The sequence below is a fragment of the Aethalodelphis obliquidens genome, unplaced genomic scaffold (genome assembly GCF_003676395.1).
Source record: "Aethalodelphis obliquidens isolate GAN/ISIS:26980383/991018 unplaced genomic scaffold, ASM367639v1 scaffold12, whole genome shotgun sequence".
Lineage (NCBI taxonomy): Eukaryota > Metazoa > Chordata > Mammalia > Artiodactyla > Delphinidae > Aethalodelphis > Aethalodelphis obliquidens.
This window is the reverse complement of record NW_020837956.1, coordinates 26,143,066-26,163,368: the sequence shown is the minus strand read 5'-3', so window position 1 is coordinate 26,163,368 and position 20,303 is coordinate 26,143,066. Positions and strand designations below refer to the sequence as shown.

General features: G+C 46.7%; 1 long non-coding RNA gene across 2 annotated transcripts in view; it reads right to left on the bottom strand.

Moving 5' to 3' along the window:
* LOC113624000 (uncharacterized) overlaps positions 1-20,303 on the bottom strand; it is a 342,352-nt gene that overhangs the window by 30,465 nt on the left and 291,584 nt on the right. The window contains exon 7 of one of the 2 annotated variants that reach the window (XR_003434160.1): positions 4,633-4,763. The exons of the other annotated variant lie outside the window; for it this stretch is intronic. This is a non-coding gene — a long non-coding RNA (uncharacterized LOC113624000). The remainder of the gene's footprint in view (positions 1-4,632; positions 4,764-20,303) is intronic. 2 annotated transcript variants of the gene reach the window in all.

The window sequence follows — 20,303 nt, the reverse complement described above, 5'->3', positions numbered from 1 at the left end:
TTTCTTGGGAAATATCCCATGACCATCAATACTTCTCTCTCCTCCACCCTAGGAACTTTGGAGTCTCTTAAAGCCCCGAGGGGTCAGCTGGTCATGGCAAAACTAGAATATGGATAAAACTCAGGAACTCAGAACTCAGGAGACCCAAGGCTTTTTCTAAGTGTTAAGATGAGTAAACGTAAGTGGGAGGACATGACCCAGACATTTCCATGGGCTGAGTCAAGATTCACGATTTACACTTTGTTCAGATGATCTTCGCAGGAATCATCTGAGGAGTATTTATTTTTAAATGCTGTGGCATAACTCTTTATATAATTATAGAATCACAGGCTGCTAGGACTTGCGCAAGATCTTCAATCCACCCACCTTTTTCAGATGGGGTGGCCGAGGCCAAGAGAGGAAAATTAAGGAATTCAAGTTTCTTCACTAGGACTAAGCCCTCTGTCCCCCACTGCCGCCTACAGCCACCTCATCCAGGGACCTGGCCTCTATTCATAGGCCCCTAAGTTACACACAGAGAAGGAATCTCTGCCCCTGTCACAGGATCTGAGAGCAGCTTCACATCTCCCAACTGGGGCCGCTACAGCGTACGCAGTTATTAGCAAGTCTGCCTGACAACATAAATAGCAAAATCTCCCTCTCTCCCCAAGGGACTAAGTGACTCCACACGGATGTCATGTTGTCTGAAAGTTCTTGTCCCTCTTCTCTCTTTGTCCTTGAGCCCATCTCCTGGAGCAAGACAAACTGAGAGGGTTCTAGGGATCCTCCCTCCACTGTTTCCTGGTGGAATATCTCTTATAAATAGAATTTTCTTTGGGATTAAAAGTCCATCATGTACAGCAATTCAGAAGCTTCCATAGTTCAACACGAGTTCCAGATCTGCTTCCCTTCATACGTAGCTTTCTTCCAACCTTGGGTTCTTAAGTCTCACTATGTCTTCTCAAGGACCCAGAACTTTTTTTAAGACTTTTTTTTTAGAGTAGTTTTAGGTTCATAGCAAAATTGAGAACAAGGTACAGAGACTACCCATGTTCCCCTGCCCCATCGCATGCACAGCCTCCCCGTTATCCACACCCCCACTAGAGTGGCATGTTCGTTACAGTCGAAAACCTACACTGACACATCATCATCCAAAAGCTTCAGTTTACATTAGGGTTCACCCTTTTTTTTTTTTTACGGTACGCAGGCCTCTCACTGTTGTGGCCTCTCCAATTGCGGAACACAGGCTCCGGACGCACAGGCTCAGCAGCCATGGCTCACGGGCCCAGCTGCTCCGCGGCATGTGGGATCTTCCCGGACCGGAGCACGAAACCGTGTCCCCTGCATCGGCAGGCGGACTCTCAACCACTGCGCCACCAGGGAAGCCCCTGGGGTTCACTCTTGGTGTTGTACATTCTATGGATTTGAACCAACGTGTGATGACATGTATCCACTATTACACTATCATACAGAGTCTTCCTGCTATCTTAAACATCCTCTGGGCTCTGCCTATTCATCCCTCCCCCACCAACCCCTGGCAACCACTGACCTTTTTACTATCTTCATAGTCTTGCCTTTTCCAGAATGTCATATAATTAGAATCATATAGTATGTAGCCTTTTTAGACTGGCTTCTTTTACTTAGTAATATGTATTTTAGATTCTCCCGTGTCTTTTCATGGCTTGATAGCTCATTTACTTTTAGTGCTGGATGATATTCAATTGTCTGGATGTCCCAGTTTATTTATCCACTCACCTACTGAAGGACATGGTGGTTACTTTCAATTATGAACAAAGCTGCTATAAACATCCATGTGCATGTTTTTGTGGGACATAAGTTTTCAACTTCTTTGAGTAAATACCAAGGAGTGCAACTGCTGGATTCTATGGTAAGAGCGTGTTTAGTTTTCTAAGAAACCATTACAGTGTCTTCCAAAGTGGCTGTTCCATTTTGCATTCCCACCAGCAGTGAATGAGAGTTCCTGTTGCTCTGCATTCTCTGCAGTATTTGGTACTGTCAGGGGCCTGGGTCTTGGCCACTCTAATAGGTATGTAGTGGTATCTCACTGTTGTTTTAACTTGTGTTGCCCTGATGGCCTATGACATGGAGCATCTTCTCATATGTTTGGTGAGGTGTCTGTTAAAGCCTTTGGCCCATTTTTTAATTGGGTTGTTTGTTGTCTTATTGTTGAATTTTAAGAGTTCTCTGTATATTTTAGACGGCAGTCTTTTATCAGGTGTGTCTTTTGTGACCCAGAACTTTTGACTCTCTAATTCAGAGATAATTAAGACCCCTGGGATAGACCAGAGCTTTAGGATTCAGATTCCCACAGAGATGGGTCTGAACTAAGTGGAACCCCAGAGAGGACTCTGTCATGAGGAGTTTGATGAGTGACTCTGTTCCTATTGAGAAAAGGCAGTCCATTCTTAGGAGGCAACACCACTGAGACTTTAGGAGTCAGACGCGTACAGTCTCCAGATACCCACAGGGCACTCACTATGTTCTTGGTACTAAATCTAGCCATAGGCATAGGCATCATTGGTAGGAGCAGCAGTAATGTCTAATATCATTGAGTACTGGTGCTTTCTGCGAAATATCTCATTTTATCTTCGGAATAATCTTATGAGGTAGTATGGTTGTGACAGGCTGAATAATGGCCCCTCAAAATGTCCACAACCTAAACCCTGGAACCTGTGAATATGTTACCTTTCATGAATAAAGGGGCTTTGCAGATGTGATTAAGTAAAGATCTTGGGATGGGGAGATTTTCCTGGATTATCTGGGCGGGCCTAACATCATTACAAGGATCCTTAAAGGAGGGAGGCAGGAGGGTCAGAGTAGATGTGATGATAGAAGCCAGAGTGATATGGAAGAGGGAAGATACTGAAGACGGAAGGGGACCATGAACCAAGGAATGCAGGTATTCTCTAGAAGCCAGAGAAAGTAAGGAAACAGACTCTCCCCTAGAGCCTCCGGAAGAAGTATAGCCCTGCCACGCTAGATTTTAGCTCAGTGAGACCCACTTCAGACTTCTGACCTCCAGAGTTATAAGATGACACATCTGTGCAATGTTAAGCCACAAAGTATGCGGTAATTGCTACAGCAGCAATATGAAACTAATACAACCATCATTATTCCCATTTTACAAATGAAGAAACAAAGATGCAGAGAGGTAAAATAACATTTCCTAAATGGTACATCTAGCAACTGGCAGATCCAGTACTTGAACCCAGGTAGTTTGATTCCAGAGCCAGGATTCTTAGCTACTAAACCATAATGCTAACTACTAATTGAATCCATGAATTAATAAATAAACAAATAATGAAGATTCATCCTTGAGGTTGTAGAGATTAGAATCAAGTTAAAAGATGATGTAGAAACAACAATACAGAACCCAGAAGGCATCAAACACAGGTAAAACATACCTTTTTTGTAGAAGAGTTTGTAGAAGAGTTACTATAATTTCCTTTGTAGAAGAGTTACTATAAAATGAAATGATCAAGTTTTGCTGGTAGGAGCGCAAAATGGTTCAGCTGTTGTGGAAAATAATTTACTGGTTCCTCGAAAAGCTAAACATAGAACCATATGACCCAGCAGTTCTACTCCTACACTTATACCCAAAAGAAGTTTAAAAAAAAAGTACTGAAAGAAATATTTGAATAGATGTGTTCATAGCAGCACTATTAACAATAGTCAAAAGGTGGAAATAACCCAAATGCCCATCAACAGATGAATGGATAAATAAGCCGCAGTATATACGTATGATGGAATATTATTCAACTGTTAAAAAGGAATGGAGTATCAATACATGCTACAACATACATGAATCTAGAAAACATCATGCTAATTGAAAGAAGCCAGGCACGTACATTGTATGATTCTATTGATTTGAAATAGCCAAAATAGGTAAATCCACAGAGAGAGAAAGCAGATTGGTGGTTGCCAGGCTGGGGTGGGGCTGGAGAGGCAGTGGAGAATAACTGCTTAACAGAAAAAAGGGCTTCATTTGGGGGCGATAAAAATGTTTTGAAACTAAATAGAGGTGGTGATTGCACAACACTGTGAATGCAGCACTAAATGCCAATAATGATTAATTTTACATTATATGAACTTAGCCTCAATACAAAATAAAATAAAATAAAGGAATACTGAAAAAAATTATCAAGGAGGGCTTTCTAGAAGCTGCAGAACTTATTCTGGGCCGTGAATGATGACTGGGATTAGACAGGCTAGGAGGAGATCGAATAGTAAGCAAAAACTTTAATTCCACACAACAGACATTCTTGCAAATCTGCAAGTTCCTGCACGGTCTTCCCCAGGCCCGCCTTACATAATCCCTCCCAAAGACTGGACCCAGCCCTTAGAGATCCTGCAGGCATTATCAAGGGCACTCCCGCACATTTGCTGATGGCTTTACATAAATCATGTGAAAAAGAAGACTTACTGGAGAACAATGTGCTAATATCAGAAACACTGGGGCAAGCTCCAAGTGATGCAGAAAGCCAGAGAGCAACCCCAAATTAGTCCAGGGTTTGTGGTCAGGAGATCTGAGTGACTGTGCATCACGTGACCCACCTTCCACCCCTGGTGGCACTCACAGTTCTGTCATGCAGCCCATCCGCCATGATCTACCTGGCCCTTCCCTACCATTACCTGACTTCTCCTAGAATTCCTGTCAAGGCCACAGGTCAGGTGTCCCTGAAGAGCTTCAGGGGTCTAGGGAGGGCAGTCCTCTGTAAGAATTTTTTTAAAACCCAGCTTTTCTCAGTCATCAATCACACGGCCTGAGGAGCAAAGAAAATGCCAATGGTCTCCCTGAAGGCAGAAGGCTGGATCCACCTTTCTTCAGGAAGCAGAAGCAGTTCAAGGCCCCAAGAGTGAGTGAGGTTTGCTTCCACTCCCTGCCCCTCTAAGGAAGGATCTGAGGAACTGCTTTGAGGAACTCAAGGCAGAACTCATGTCTACACCCAGTTTTCTAACTCTGAGCTCCAAATTACTTCTGTGGGAGCTTCTCAATGCTGTCTTTGGTCACACACTGGGGTCCTCTGGTTCCTTCCCACAAGCCCAGCCATCAGTCACAGCAGGATGGGAAGCTGCGTGGAGAGAAGTAATGAGATACATTCAGTTCTGTTTACAAATTGCTTTCAGCCCTGTGGAGAGAGGTACTTCTAAATGTGAAGTGTTACTGCCACACAAGGAGGATGTGTGACTGATAGCTTTGCCTGACCTACCAAGGCTCAGGGCAAAGCCACCGCCCCCGTCCGTGGCCCTCATTCCTCATGAAGAAACAGGGGCACTGGCAATAGAGTCCATCTCTTCTCCAGGCAAATGCATCATCCCATCCAAGTCCAGAGATCTTTCCTCTGAACTCCTTCAACCCTCCCTATTTGCATACTCGCTGGGTATGTCACAGACAGCCTCGTTCATTACCTTTTTTATAGGTATGCCTTTCATCTAGTACCAGCCTGGCAATTCATCCAGGGGGCAGAGTTGGTTTTCTTCATCCTGAACTCTCATTGAATGTGTCTTGGTGCCTGCCCATATATACGCTGGCTGACCGAAAGTTGTGCATTTATATTCCTGCTCCTGTGTCACCAATACTGCAAGCCTTTATGATCTCAAGATTTATGCAGACAAGTAGTAAAATTGTTAACATTTATTGCATGCCTATTGTGTGCTAAGCACAGTGCTACGTGCTTTATACGCACTCTCTCCAAACCTTATAACTACCTGCAAGTATCCTATTCTCAGGGGACAGTGAAAGTCAGTGCCCTCTCTACATCCTCAGCTCTCTCTCTCTCCCTGAGCCACACCAACTAGTTTCCACTCCTACCTTCCTGCCACTCCCCCAAAATTGCCTTTTCTGATATTGCCTACAACCCCCGTGTTGCCAGAACCGATGGCTACTCTTTGGAGTTCGTCTTGCTGAACGCAAGCCACATGCCACCGGGCTGACCACCCCTCGATCTGGAAATATTCTGCTCTTAGCTTCTAGACATCATGCTGCTGGTTTTCCTTCTATCTCCTGACACCTCTGACTACTTTGTCTCAGGCTCCACATGGGTTGAGGGAGAAGTTCTGGGGCCAGATTGCCGCGTTCCTACCCTAAGCTCCTCCAACTACTAACTGTGACCTTGGATACCTGCTTACTTCATAGGGTTATTGTGAAAATAAAGAAATAAATTCATGCAGCACCTTTAGAGCAATGCCTAGCCCACAGTAAGCCCTCCATGAATGCTGGCTCTTTGTAAGGTCATTATGATAACCTATTATCACACCATGTCTAGATTTTGAAGTTCACAGAGCCATCCTGGGTCCTCGTCTCATCTCACTTTCACCTAAGGCAGCCTCACTCATCTCCGTGATTTCCGATGACATCTGTATGTTGGCATCTCCAAATTCCTATCCCCAACCCAGATCTCATTTAAGCTCCAGACTCACGTATGCAATTGCCTACCCGACACATCCATTTGGACGTCGTGCAGGCACCTCAATCGACACGTCAGAAACTGAACGTTCCTCTTCCACTTGGCCCTCCTCTGCCTTCTTCATCATGGACAATGGCACCATCGTGCACCAGTGGTGACTTAAGTAAGAGGCCATGGGATCATCCCTGACACTTCTTTTTCTCACACCTCCCACAGTGAATTCATTACCACAAGCTTCCAATTTCACCTTTAAAGGATATCTTAACTCCATTTCCCTTTTCAACAATTCACTTGCCATCACCCTACTCCAAGTTGCAAATCTCCCTGTTTTATCTTTACCAACCCTAGACTCCTTTACTTACTTGCAACAATGAGGAAGCTCTTGGTGGTGGTGGTGGCGGTATCCTTTTAAGGTTTTAATGTAAGTCAAATCATGAAGTCGATCTACACTTAAAACTTTCCAATTGTTTCCCATTGAGAAGAGATTTTCTCCCAAGAGAAAATCCAGTTCCTCACTGTGACCCTCAAGGCCCTTCAGTCTCTGCAGTGTCATCTTGCCACCATCTCCATGGCTGGCCCTGCTCCTGCTGCACTGGGGCTGCCTCCCTTCTCCGGCCTGCTGCCTTAGCCCTTTTGTTCTCCAAACTGCTTTGGCAGCCTGGGGAAGCTTCTGGAGTCCTGCTTGGGATGTTTGTTAGTGTATAAAATAAAATGCATAGGATTACAAAGGAAACAAATTATATCAAAATACAGTTGTCAAAATATTATTTTAAAAATATATGTGGGGGGGCTTCCCTGGTGGCTCAGTGGTTGAGAGTCCGCCTGCCGATGCAGGGGACACGGGTTTGTGCCCCGGTCTGGGAAGATCCCACATGCCGCGGAGCGGCTAGGCCCATGAGCCATGGCCGCTGAGCCTGAGCGTCCGGAGCCTGTGCTCCGCAACGGGAGAGGCCACAGCAGTGAGAGGGCCGCATACCAAAAAATATATATATATATGTGGGGACTTCCCTGGCAGTCCAGTGGTTAAGATTTCGCCTTCCAATACAGGGCGTGTGGGCTCGATCCCTGGTCAGGGAGCTAAGATCCCACATGCCTCATGGCCAAAAAACCAAAACAGAAGCAATACTGTAACAAATTCAATAAAGACTTTAAAAATGGTCCACATCAAAAAAAAAAAGTCTTTAAAAAATTAAAATTTAAAAATTAAAAAAAATAAAAATATATGTGTGATGTACCACTTTGGTGAGGGATTTTGATAGCGGTGGAAGCTGTGTGTATAAGGGGCGGGGGGGTGGGTAGGAGGTTTATGGGAAATCTGTGTAGTTTCTGCTTAGTTTTGTTGTCAACTTAAAGCTGTTCTGAAAAACATCCCTTAAAGAATTCAATTGCGATGTAGCACTAAACATGTACTTCTTTCTTTCTTTTTTAAAATTTATTTATTTTTGGCTGCATTGGGTCTTTGTTGCTGTGCATGGGCTTTCTCTAGTTGTGACAAGCTGGGGCTACTCTTCATTGCGGTGCGTGGGCTTCTCATTGTGGTGGCTTTTCTTGTTGCAGAGCACGGGCTCTAGAGCGCAGTAGCTGTGGCACATGGGCTTAGTTACTCCGCGGCATGTGGGATCTTCCCAGACTGGGGATCGCACCTGTATCCCCTGCATTGGTGGGCGGATTCTTAACCACTGCGCCGCCAGGGAAGTCCCAACATGTGCTTCTTTATCAAGGCATTAACTAACAAGATCCAGCAATGGGTCTAATAACTACCATAATTTCAACGTGATATAATAGCTGCAATTTTCACCGGTGTCAACGTCATACACAGTCACCACTAACACTACCGTGAAATAAGGCCAAATTGAGCCTTATTGTCCAAACCAAATTCTCTCCCTTGTTCTTCGACTAAGTAACTCCTACTAGCCCTTCAGCCCCAGAATTCCCTTCCTTGACCCCCCAAACTAAGGGAAGACCCTCTTCTGTTACCCTCTGTCCCTATACCCCATTTTTATATCTCCAAATTTATCTCAAATTATAATCACATATGCATTTGCTTGCCTGCTTAGTAACTATGTCGCCAGATTGAAAGCTCTGTGAGACTGGAATGATACGTACTCTGGTCAGTGATGGAGACACAGGAGGGCACAGTTCAATGACGGGAGGAATGAACGAATGAGTTGTTCGTAACTGGTAGGCAATGCATCAAGGCTGTAACAACTCCTCAGGTTTTGCTCCTTCCCTGTGCCACACTAAAACATGTTAAGAGCTGGCTTCTGCTTTACACACACGTACCTTCTTTTATTATCTTCCACTGATCTCTCTGCTCAACAGAAAAGTTACCTATGTCAGCCTTCAGAGAGGTTATCTTTACGAAAAATATTTATAGTTCCAATGGTAGCTTTTGCTGAGAAATGGCCCAAAAATGGGTTCATGATTTTAAGTTATTTTTGTGAAAAGTTAAACGATTTCCCATCTATTCAGTTCCTAAGAAATAGACTGCGATGATAATAGTAATAATAAACATTTACTGAGTGTTCTAGGCACTCTTCATATGTTAGCTCATTTAGTCTTTACTGTATCCCTACTTCACAGTTTAGGAAAGGGAGACACAGAAACATGATGAGCCCAAGCCAACAACTACACCCTGTTCCCCCTCCACCACCATATGTACCTATTTTAGATTTTTCTCCATCATCCCCAAGAGCCTGAGATTTGATAACAGAGATTCTTAATGCAAACAGATTCTCGGAGGGGTGGCACCTTAACCCATTCATCTCAACTAATACACTACCCAGGACTAGTCTATCATCAAGTCAGCTAGTCGTTCACCTTGAGAATCAAAAAGCAATGATACAAGTTCAAAGTTCAAGGCTCAAAAAACCTGCCTGGGGAACAGGGGTCATCACATTAGTGATGCCCAGAGCAATACACATGGGAGTGGAGGGGCAAGTGAGGGGAGGATGTGTAGAACAGAATATGCCACCCCAAAATTACCACTCTGGCAAGGATTATTTTGAGCTAAAAGCAATTGAGAAAAAGTGGACACAGGATGAGTTCTCTACAGTCCCCCTGTCTACCTGAAAACAGATCCTAACTCCCGCCTGGGGAGGTGTCCTCCCTAATCCACTTCCTATACTAGGAGGGGAATAACAACCTTATCACCAGAGATGTGATGGCACCAAAAGAGTTTACACAAACCTTACTAACTAGTCCTCAACTACCAGCAGTTTCCCCCTATACTTGCCTTCCTTCAATTTGCTGACCGCAGAATCTCAAAATCCCCTTCCTTTGTCTTGTCACTCCTCTGTAAATTTATCCTCTTTTCCCCAGATGGTTTAAAAGCCTCCAAGCCTAGCTTTTTCTCTGGGAGTTTTCTTTCTATGAAGCCCTCCTGTGCCACCTAAAACTTTTAACATCAAATAAATTTGCATGCCTTTTCTCCTGCTAATCTGCCTGTTGCCAGCTTTTCTTGTTTTTATCTTTTTGTTTTTTCACAGACCTAGCCAGAGAATAGAAGAGGGTAGAGGAAACTTTTCCTCCCCTACAGATGACAGATGAAAGCACCAAATTCCAGCTCAGAAGAGCCAGACCTTACAAATATTTCCTCGTTGGGTTAGGTTTAAAGCTGGGTTAAAATTAGAGTTTGAATCTACAGTGATAAGATTTATTTATAGTTAACATCTGGACCAAGGTAAGGGTTAGGATCAGACTGTAGGTTAGGATGAGAACCCTGTTTCAAGTGAAGCTTGGTTCAGGCGGGGCTGGGCTTCCACCTAGACCTTAGCGTTAGGTTGTGTATTGGAAGCTGTTGAGATCTGGTTTGGGGTCAACGTTAAGAGTTGAGAGTTATTGTCACAGTCCAAACTGCCTCAGGAAAATAAGCTTGGAGGTCCTACTAAAAGTAGTATTTAGGTCTGAATTCAGGTCTTTAAGAATGTTGTCCTTCAGGTTACTGACAAAGACCAGAGGAAGGATGTGTTTTGAGTAGAGAGGTGAGATAGGTTTATGTGTGTTGGTAAGTGCAGATGACAGTCTGGGATTGCAGCTGGTGTAGATAACGCCACAAATCTAGAAGGCGTACGGTAGACCCTACTGCTGCCTAGAGCAGTTTTGCCCCCGGGTCCCTGGTGTTGCTGTAAGCCTGATGGAGAATTCCAGGGTTCCAGACCTTTCCCCACCTGAGAGTCACTGCAGAACCAGCCCTCCTACCCTGGCTTGCTCACATTTCCTACTCTCAAAGCAGCAGCCCGTATCCCTCAGAGAAAGTGAGGGGATACCTGAATCCCCACACCACAGCCTCAGTCCCAAACAGCTCTGATTGGCCCTCATTCAAGCCTCTTTTCCCAGGCCGCTGGACTTGGAGCTGAGTCCCTCAGCCTGGAGGGAATGTGGGGGATGGTAAATGGCGAGCACTGAGCCCCCAAACAAGAGGAGTGAGGAACATGTCAGACTAACGGACAATTCCCAGAACAGTGCTGGCCTCACCCAGTACCGCAACTCTCTCTGCTCTGGTGGTGGTAGGTGGGCCTTGTCCAGAGGAGAGGCCACCACGGGAGCCTCATAAGTGAAATCAAACTGCAGAGTTTGATTCTGATGATTTAGCTGCTGAGAAACGCCAGGGATTCATTTCAGTCATCAGGGTAGTAACAACAAGGAGACATGGCCCCCAATTAGGAAAGGACACATGACACGTCTATGATACACAACACAGCAAAGAGTACAGGGAAACTCGGCCTGGTTTAGGAGACCTCAAGCTTGCAGAGGCTCTTCTCCACTCCTTCCTGGGACACCAGGATCTGATTTGAACAACAAATACCCACACTCTTCAGAAAGCTTTCCTGAGAACCATTTGAAAAAGCAATCAGAAAAGAAATCACCCTTTTCCATTGGGAAAACTTTATAATTGGAGGTACATTCCTCCCCAAAGCCAGTACCAGATAAGAAGGAGGGCACAGGGACCTGGGTTCTAACCTAGAAAATGCCACTCACTGTGCCACATTGAGAGGCTGGCTCCTTTAGGACTCGGACTGGCATCTGTGAAATTGGGGTAGCTGTGCGGCCCCACCTCCCAGGGTACTGGGGCCACGTTGTAAAGGAGCAACGCTTGATGCAGAAGCCAGAGAGCTCAAGCAAACGCACCTGTTACCTTCACAGATCGCACGTGTGAGATGCTCGAAGAGCAAGGACCGGGGAAATGGCAGAGTGCAAACAAATGTGCAGTTTGCCCCTGGTCCTGCAGGAACGGCTGGGCCTCCTCCGAGGTGGGCTCCTTCGACTAATTGACCCCCCAGTCACCAAGTGCTCTCACCACGCAGACTGCCTGTGTCCTTCCCTAATTTGGGGCCATTTCTCCTTGTTGTTCCTACACTGATGACTGAAATTAATCCCTGGCATTTCCCAACAGCTAAATCATCATAATCAAACTCTGCAGCTGCCAGATCTGCTGACTCAAACCCCCTATGTATTCATATGATATTTGCCGGGTAATTACAGAATAGAGGTAATTATATTCATGACTCCATTACTTTCATAATTTCAGAGACCCAGAAATCACTAAAAAAAAATTCTCACAGGGCCCAGAGAAGAAATTCCTTCAATAACTATCCTAAGCCAGCTCTTATCCTGTTTGTCTCCTCACATAATTCTTTTTGGGTTTTTTTAAATTTTATTTATTTATTTATTTTTGGCTACGTTGGGTCTTCGTTGCTGCACGCGGGTTTTTCTCTAGTTGCAGCGAGCAGGGGCTACTCTTCGTTGCGGTGGGCGGGCTTCTCACTACAGTGGCTTCTCTTGTTGCAGAGCACAGGCTCTAGGCGCGTGGGCTTCAGTAGTTGTGGCACGCAGGCTCAGTAGTTGTGGCTCACGGGCTCTAGAGAGCAGGCTCAGTAAGTGTGGCGCATGGGCTTAGTTGCTCCGTGGCATGTGGGATCTTCCCGGACCAGGGCTCGAACCCGTGTCCCCTGCATTGGCAGGTGGATTCTTAACCACTGAGCCACCAGGGAAGTCCCTCCTCACATAATTCTTTCTTCAAAACTGTCCCACTCAACAGTAGCACCTCCTGAGCTCCTCAATGAAGAGAGAAATCAGGGAGATGAACGCAGAGCAGGATAGGGTGGCCCCTGCTTGGTTAATCCAAAAAGACTTTGAGTTGACTAGACCAATGTGCATTAGTTATAGTAACACTAACTACTGTATTACTTCAGTTAATTCCCAGGAGTTCTCAGGGGGTTAACACAATGACTGTCACAGTCCAATTCGGGTGCTTCTCGTCAGGCACCTCAGGGACCCAGGGTCCTTCGATCTTGTGGCTCTGCGCACTCTAAGTCCTTCAAAGGTTTCTCCAATCAGCTGACTGGAGAGACTTTTTAACTCCCTTGGTCCAGATGTGACACGCATCAACTCCACTAACATTCCTGTTGGCAACAGCTCATCACAGGAGCCACCCAAACTCAAGGGTGCTGATGAGTGTAGCCCTCACTGGCAGCCCCTCCCAGCAACAGCTCTGTGCTCCCGTGGAGAACACACACCCTTGATGATCGGTTGCCACTTCTGCCACTGATGATACTAACAGGGCATGGATGAGAGAGGCCAAGGTATTTGTGAAATGATGGACCACTGCACGCTGCCATGCAATGCAAATTAAAGCAATAAAACAAATAACCTAAAGAGATGGCAAAGAAAATTCACTGTCTCCCCCTTCTGTTAACATAACATCCGAAGAAGATCCCTTTACAATTATCTCCAGGTGGGGCCCTGTAGCCCCTCCTGGGCAGGGGATTTAGTCCCCCCTCCCATGTCCCACGTGCCACCCTGCCTTTCTTGCATGCTGTCACAGATGGTCTGATGGTGCTACACCTCCAACAAGCAAGGATTCTGGTCACCCGTCAAAGGGGCAGGCAGGGTGACCTCTGAGCCTGATGAAACTGGAGAAGGAGGCAGGTTGTGAAGGCGAAACTCAGGAGTTAGGATGCAGTCATGTCCTACAGATGGTACCACAAGGGCTGCCGCTGGGAATCCTTGTCCCAAATTTGATGGCAGCAAAGGAGGCCCGGTAGCAGAGACACACGAGAGCACAGCAGGGTGACTGAGACCCTGTGCCCTGGAAAGCCACAGGAGGGGCCCTGCAGCTGCTTATAGACTCGGAAGGGATCCCCCAGACTGAGCTGCGGTCAGCTGCATCAGTGAACCTGCCTGTGAGCAGTGTGGGATGGGGGCAGGGGTGTTGAAATGAAGTCAGGACTGGCAATGAGGCCAAACAAAAGAGAAGCTCACAGAAGTGATCTACGGGAAGCATCTCACTCACGTCAGAACAGTCCGTTAAGACCCAAGTCCATTGCCCAGCAGATGGGTGGTCCCCACACAGTGCAAACATGTGGAAAACTCACAGGGATTCTTTCTCCTTTTTGAAACTCCAACCTAATAACTACCCTATATTTCCCATTCTGAATTTTCCACTTCAGCCGTTTTCTTTTTGTTTGTTCCAGAAAAGGGATAGAATTAAGTTTTACTGGGCTTTTTACACTTGAAAACCTCTACAACAAAATACAGCTTTTCCCCAGAATTGTTCTTGTGGCTGGTCAGAGAAACCCATGACTGGGGCACCCAGGCAGCTTTCCAGCCTGACAGCACTAAGCCCCAGCTCCCGAGAGCCAAGGGTGAGTGCCTCTCCCTAACACAGTCCTCTCGTGGGAGAGTGAGATGGCAGGACACAACGTCTAGGGCAAGGATAAGAATCTTCCAATTAATAAGCCATCCTCCAAGGCGTGATTTACCCTTGTCAGCTTTCTCACCTGGGAAACCCTTGGGATTTCCAAAACACTGGTGGAAAATATTTTTTGTGTGGCGTCACTTTTTCAAAATGCAGCATTTAGAAGCATATATTAATCAGCAATAACAAAGAACAGGTCAAATTTCTTTCTTTGTGTTTCTAATTCCTCTTCAAGTAGAAGGAGATGGACTTTCCACTGACCTCTTCTGTCTGGAGGCTCACCCATCGTGCACCACCTGTTTCTGCAGTTACATTATGTCCCATCATCCAGAACTCAAGTACCCCGCAACCTCAGCCATTCGGAGCACAGTTGAGAAAAGAAAGGTGTTAAAAAGGCAACTGGGCGCCTAGGTGAGAGGTTCCGCTATCCATGCAGAGATACACATGGGAGACTCGCAGCCTCCTTGTTGCACCTACATTTTCGTAGCTCGGTGAGTTTTGTTTGTAGCCTGTAGCACACAAGGACAGCTAATTGGGAAGGGGACAGGAATGACCATGACAGGAGGTAGGAATATTGGTAGCCATAAGAGGTGAACAGACAGACAATCTAAAAGCTCTAAAAGCACAGTCAGCTGGGTCATTGATGCCTGAGGCTTGGCAGGAGCTTGCAGGAGCTGGAGGGCCCTGGAGGAGGAGTGTGGCCTGAATGGACACAGAGGAGAGTAATCCAGTCCCATAAGGACTGCAGGGCATCCTGGGTTCTGAGCAGGAACGTCAAGGAGAGACACCAGGTTGGTCTGGGGAGTCCAGGGCTGTCAGATCCATCACGACACGACACAGAACAGCAAAGCCAGGAGAGACCTGACGCATCAAATTTCCATCCCAGCTTTGCAGGCACTGACTCTGAGACCCGGATGGGGGCGGGTGGCAGTGGTGGTAACTGGCCCACGCTCTGACCACAGGCCAGTGGGACAACCAGGGCTGGTCTGAGACCCCTTCCTCCCTGCCCGGGAATCCACCTCTGCACGGGGCTGCCTCGCGCCCTCTCCTCGCCCCCATCCAGCGGGGGTCCCAGCATCTGTCCTTGCCCTGTGTTGGGGTCAGCAGGATCTCCTATTACCCTGAGCTCACCTAGCGAGCTGGCCTCAACCATTTAGCCTAGACTGAAGCAGGCAGTGGGGCGCCTGCCCAGCTGGGGATTTGGGAAGCTTCCTTAATCATGCTTTCAGAGCACTTTGTGATGCAGAGATGAAAGACGTCTGAAGAGAGCAAAGTACAGCCATTACCATCTCCATCTTCCTAATTGAGGAAAATGAGGTTATTTCTGAATCCTCTGTGATGCCATGGGAAATGTGTTCCACGGGCCTGCATTTATGGCTTCCTCACAACAGCTCCTCAGGGTGCAGAGCACCCAGTCCTCCCGCTCCAGGTTAGGGCCCCACCGTGTGGACGCGCCCCAGCTGCCCAGAGTGGCTCCAGATGCACCAGCCCCAGGAAGGGCAGCCTCGACACAACATCAAAGTCAGCACCTTCATGCGGCATGAAGTCCTCCTCCTCTGCACTGAGTAATTGGAACAAAACGACCCAGGTAGTCTTGCTGTAACATCAAAGCTGCGTATAATAACCTCACAGATGAATTCAAGAGTGAATACGTTCACAGCCACTGTTCAAGTTTGAAGTATGCTGTGATTTTTTTCAGCTTCAGAACTGAGCAAGAAGAAAAAGAAAAATCACCAGCCGTAGCTTTCTTTGTGAACCAGCTGCCCCCCGCCCCTTTCAGGCTACGGGGAAAGGTGTGGGCTTCCAGCCTTCAAGGAGTGAGAAGTCAGTCCAGGAACACTGATGAGCAGGGGACAGACCCGGCGGTAAAACACCATGATGAATGTGTCTGTGCACAAGTGCAAACCCTGGCCCAGCAGCAAGGTCCCCAGCCCACAGACGGGTGAGGAGGCCAGAGAGGCCCTGACCCAACACCTTCAATGACCGTGAAGGTCACAGTGGAGGGGCTGGTCATTCTCTGCAGCCTCTGAGGAATAGCTCCCTTTATTTAGGCTAGAAGACTAAAGATATTTAATTATAAATAATAGAGCTACCAAAGAAAGGAATCCACAATTGGTAAATAGAGCTAATACGGAAAGCCTCAAACGTTGAGCAGCTGGAGTTCTGGGACTTTCCAGAAGCAAGTCGCAAGCCCCCCATCCTGGGAGGGATGTCAGAGGTCACAGCCAATGTGACCCAAGGGCAGGATTATGACGTGCACCATGGCTGTGAAATAGCACCTGTTGAGATAATAGAAAATATACATTGGTCTCTGCCCCCAGGTCCTGGCACAGAGCTCCTGAAACCCTTGGAATTTCCTAAGCGATAAGAACACTAGGAACATCTTTTGTTCTAATATTTGTTCTTTGAGCCCAGTTTCTGACACAGGGCTCCTGAAACCTTTGTAATTGGGTAATAGGAGTGTCTTTTGTTCTAATGAGGGAATTCTGGGTGGGCTCCTGGAGGAGGACTGGCCACCAGAAAGCTCAAGCCATGATTAGAAGTTTGTGATTTTTATCCCCAACCCCCATTCTCTTGGGAAGGGAGAAACGATGAAAATGGAATTAATGATAAATCACGCCTACATGATGAAGCCTACACAAAGATCCCCAAAGGATGGGGACTGAAGAGCTTCTGGTTTGGTGGAGATGTGGAGATTTGGGGAGTACCAAACCTGGAAGCCCTTTGCCCCTTCCCAGATACCTTGCCCTACGCATCTCTTCCATCTGGCTGTTCCTGAGTTACATCCTTCTATAATAAACTGGCAATCTAGTAAGTAATATGTTTCTCTGGGTTCTGTGAGCCACTCTAGCAAATTAATCAAAGCCAAAGAGGGGGACAAGGGAACCTCCAGTTCACAGCCCATCAGTCAGAAGCACAGGTGACAACCTAGGCTTGCAGTTGGCATCTGAACTGGTGGTGGGGGGTCAGTCTTGTAGGACGAAGCCCTTGACCTGTGGGACCTAATGCTGTCTCCAGGTAGATAGTGTCAGAATTGGGTTGAATTGTAGGACACCCGGCTGGTGTCAGAGATCTGCTTGGTGTGCGGAAAAAAACCCACATACACCAGAATTAGTTGGAATCAGAATCTTAGCATCGTTTGGAACACAGCCGAAGGCAAACTTTTGAATATCTCCTGCCTTCCCGCTACACCACACAAACCCTGCTGCTCTCTGCCCAGCTTGAAGCCCTCTATCCGGTGCCACCTCCCTTTTCCTCATGGCCTAACCAAATCCCCTGAGTCTTTTGTTCCTTGTTGATCTTAACTCCCTGCCCCCCATTCCGGACATGGCCTGCTGCCAACACACACATTGTTACCCTTTTTTTATAGCTGCCACACTGTGGGATTACACGCCCAGTTAATGCACTATTTATCCAACCCATTTCATAGCTGAGAAAACAAGGGAACTAAGAATAGGACCATTCTCTTCAGGGAGGGAACACATGGGTGGCACGTTATTGCCATAACGACTGAGAGGTGCATGATCTTCAAAAATCCAGGAGTCTTTAGATCCATCATCATCCTTGCACCAACTGTGTGAAGTAGCACTCTGTAAACCCTGATTTTACAACTAAGAACACAAGTACTGAATGACCCGCCTAGCTCACATGCCACAGGGCTGCCACCTGCCCATTCCTAAAACTCACACTCTTCCCCATATATCTTATAGCCCAGTGGCCCCCTTGCCCCCTATTATGGTTTGACTTCTGTCCCCCCAAAAAGATGTGGAAGTTCTAAACTCCAGTACCTGTGAATGTGACCTTATTGGGAACTAGTCTTTGCAGATGATCAAGTTAAGATGAGGTCATTAGGGTGGATCTAATCCAATATGACTGTGTCCTTATGAAAAGGGGAAATGTGGACACAGGGACAGACATGCACACTGGGAAAACAGCAAGTGAAGATGAGTCAGAGATCGGGGCAATACAGCTGCAAGTCAAAGCACAACAAAGATGCCAGCACACCAGGAGATGCTGGGGGAGACTCAAGGGGCAGATTCTCCCTCACAACCTACAAAAGGAACCAACCCTGCCAGCACCTTGATCTTGGACTTCTAGCCTCCAGAACTAGGACACAATAAATTTCTGCCACTTCAGATGCCCAGTTTGTGGTACTTTGTTAGGGCAGCTCTAGTAAATGAATACAATCCCGTTATACTCACTTCAACCTTTTAGTTCTCATCACTGATGTGGATGCAACAGGGCTTCCCTAGGCCTCCAGCGCAGGGCAGAGTCAGAAGGAAAATGATAGCTGCAGAGTGTTCAGCTCTCTCACTTGCCTCCCTTATACTGAGGATGAGTACGAGGTGGGCGGGATTCCGGGGACTCTCACATATATCCTCTTATTCCAAGTCCTGCCCACCTTCCCCCACCACGCACACAAACATCCTCCCCAGGCACGGAATGGAATCAAAGGGCCTGGGCCAAGGTTGGCACGTTGAGCAGAAGGTGGAAAGACCAAGGGAGCCTCCCTTGGTACTTGAAGCTTCCACCTGCCGCCAGCACCTTCCCTCTGTGGCTGAGGTCAGGAGCCTCCAGGGCAGAGGCCCAGCCAACCTCCCAGGCTGGCTCACACTCTTCACTCCCCTTACCTGCCTCATCAAGGTGATAAACTGCTCCTGGCTGCCAAGGCTGACCGTGCCCCCAGAGCCACTGTTTTCAGTGCCCAATGCTAGATGACCCCGGAAGGCACTGACCTCTGGTCCCCCAGTGCTTCAGAGGGCCCCGCCCAGCGTTTCCTGACTCCCTGCTCCACTCCTGGAAACTCACTACTTCTCATCCCAGTGTTTTACAGAAACTCACGGTTACTTGGGTTTTCTTTTAATTTTTTAATAGATCTTTATTGGAGTATAATTGCTTCACAGTACAACCACTATGGAAAACGGTATGGAGGTTCCCTAAAAAACTAAAAATAGAACTACCATATGACCCAGCAATCCCCCTACCGGGCATATACCCTGAGAAAACCATAATTCAAAAAGAGTCGTACCACAATGTTCATTGCAGCTCTATTTACAATAGCCAGGACATGGAAGCAACCTAAGTGTCCATCGACAGATGAATGAGTAAAGAAGATGTGGCACGTATCTACAATGGAATATTACTCAGCCATAAAACGGAACGAAATTGAGTTATTTGTAGTGAGGTGGATGGACCTCGAGTCTGTCCTACAGAGTGAAGTAAGTCATGGTTACTTTTAATCACAACTTTGCCTTGTCTCTACCCTCAAACTTGGAGGATGCGTGGGAGCGCCTGAGTCTCTCTCTGTGCTGGTTCCTCCTCTTCACCAAGCAACACATACCCTTTATGTCCTGACAGCTTCCAACGAGGCCCTCAATGCATTAGGTGAAGAAGCAGTCAGAACGGGGAGAGTTTGCACCCGCACAGCTTGGAGCTCATCAGTGCTTATCAGACTAACTCTGGTGCGCTGGCACCATGGGCTCTCGCCCCAGGGGCTGCTTCCCCTTGGTCCAAGCTCCCTGTAATACCCTCTGTAGGGTCTTTTGGGCTCTGGGCAGAGACAGGGGTAGAGGCTGGTAAATTCAAACAATGGGAAATTCCCTTTGACATGAATTTATCACTCAGGAAACAATCAGGCTGAATGATTTCTACAAAAGTTCCTGACTCATCATGATTTTGACCCAGGTGTTCAATTGTGGAATTTGCCTCTCTTTAAATTTTGTGACTTACTGCAAATAAAATAGTCTTATTGATATGATTTTGTGTCACTGTTATTTTTCTTAAAAGGGGTGATTTTTTAAAAGCTTGTCAGTTAGGTAGGATGACAGTCTACATAAACCAGAGTTATTTTTTTTCTACTAATCCATATCTGATTTTATAGCATACTTAATAGAAACTGCTGCATAGCTAGTTCCTCTTCCACAAAGTGAGGACTGGAGTTTTATTCACTTTGTGTTCAGTCACACGTGCCCCCCTGCACATGGGGTGTCAACACGCACATACACAGGAATTAAGTGAATTAAATGCAGGGGGAGATGATGGAAAAGCTCCTCCACCAGATGAAGTATTTCGAGATTTATCAGCATCTCTAGGGTACTCTGAGCCTCTCCGGGTTACCTCTGAAATGCACAGGATTTGGGAGGGATTAGGAGAAACTTGAAAGTCTCTAAGAATGCAAGAAAACAATTTATGACTTG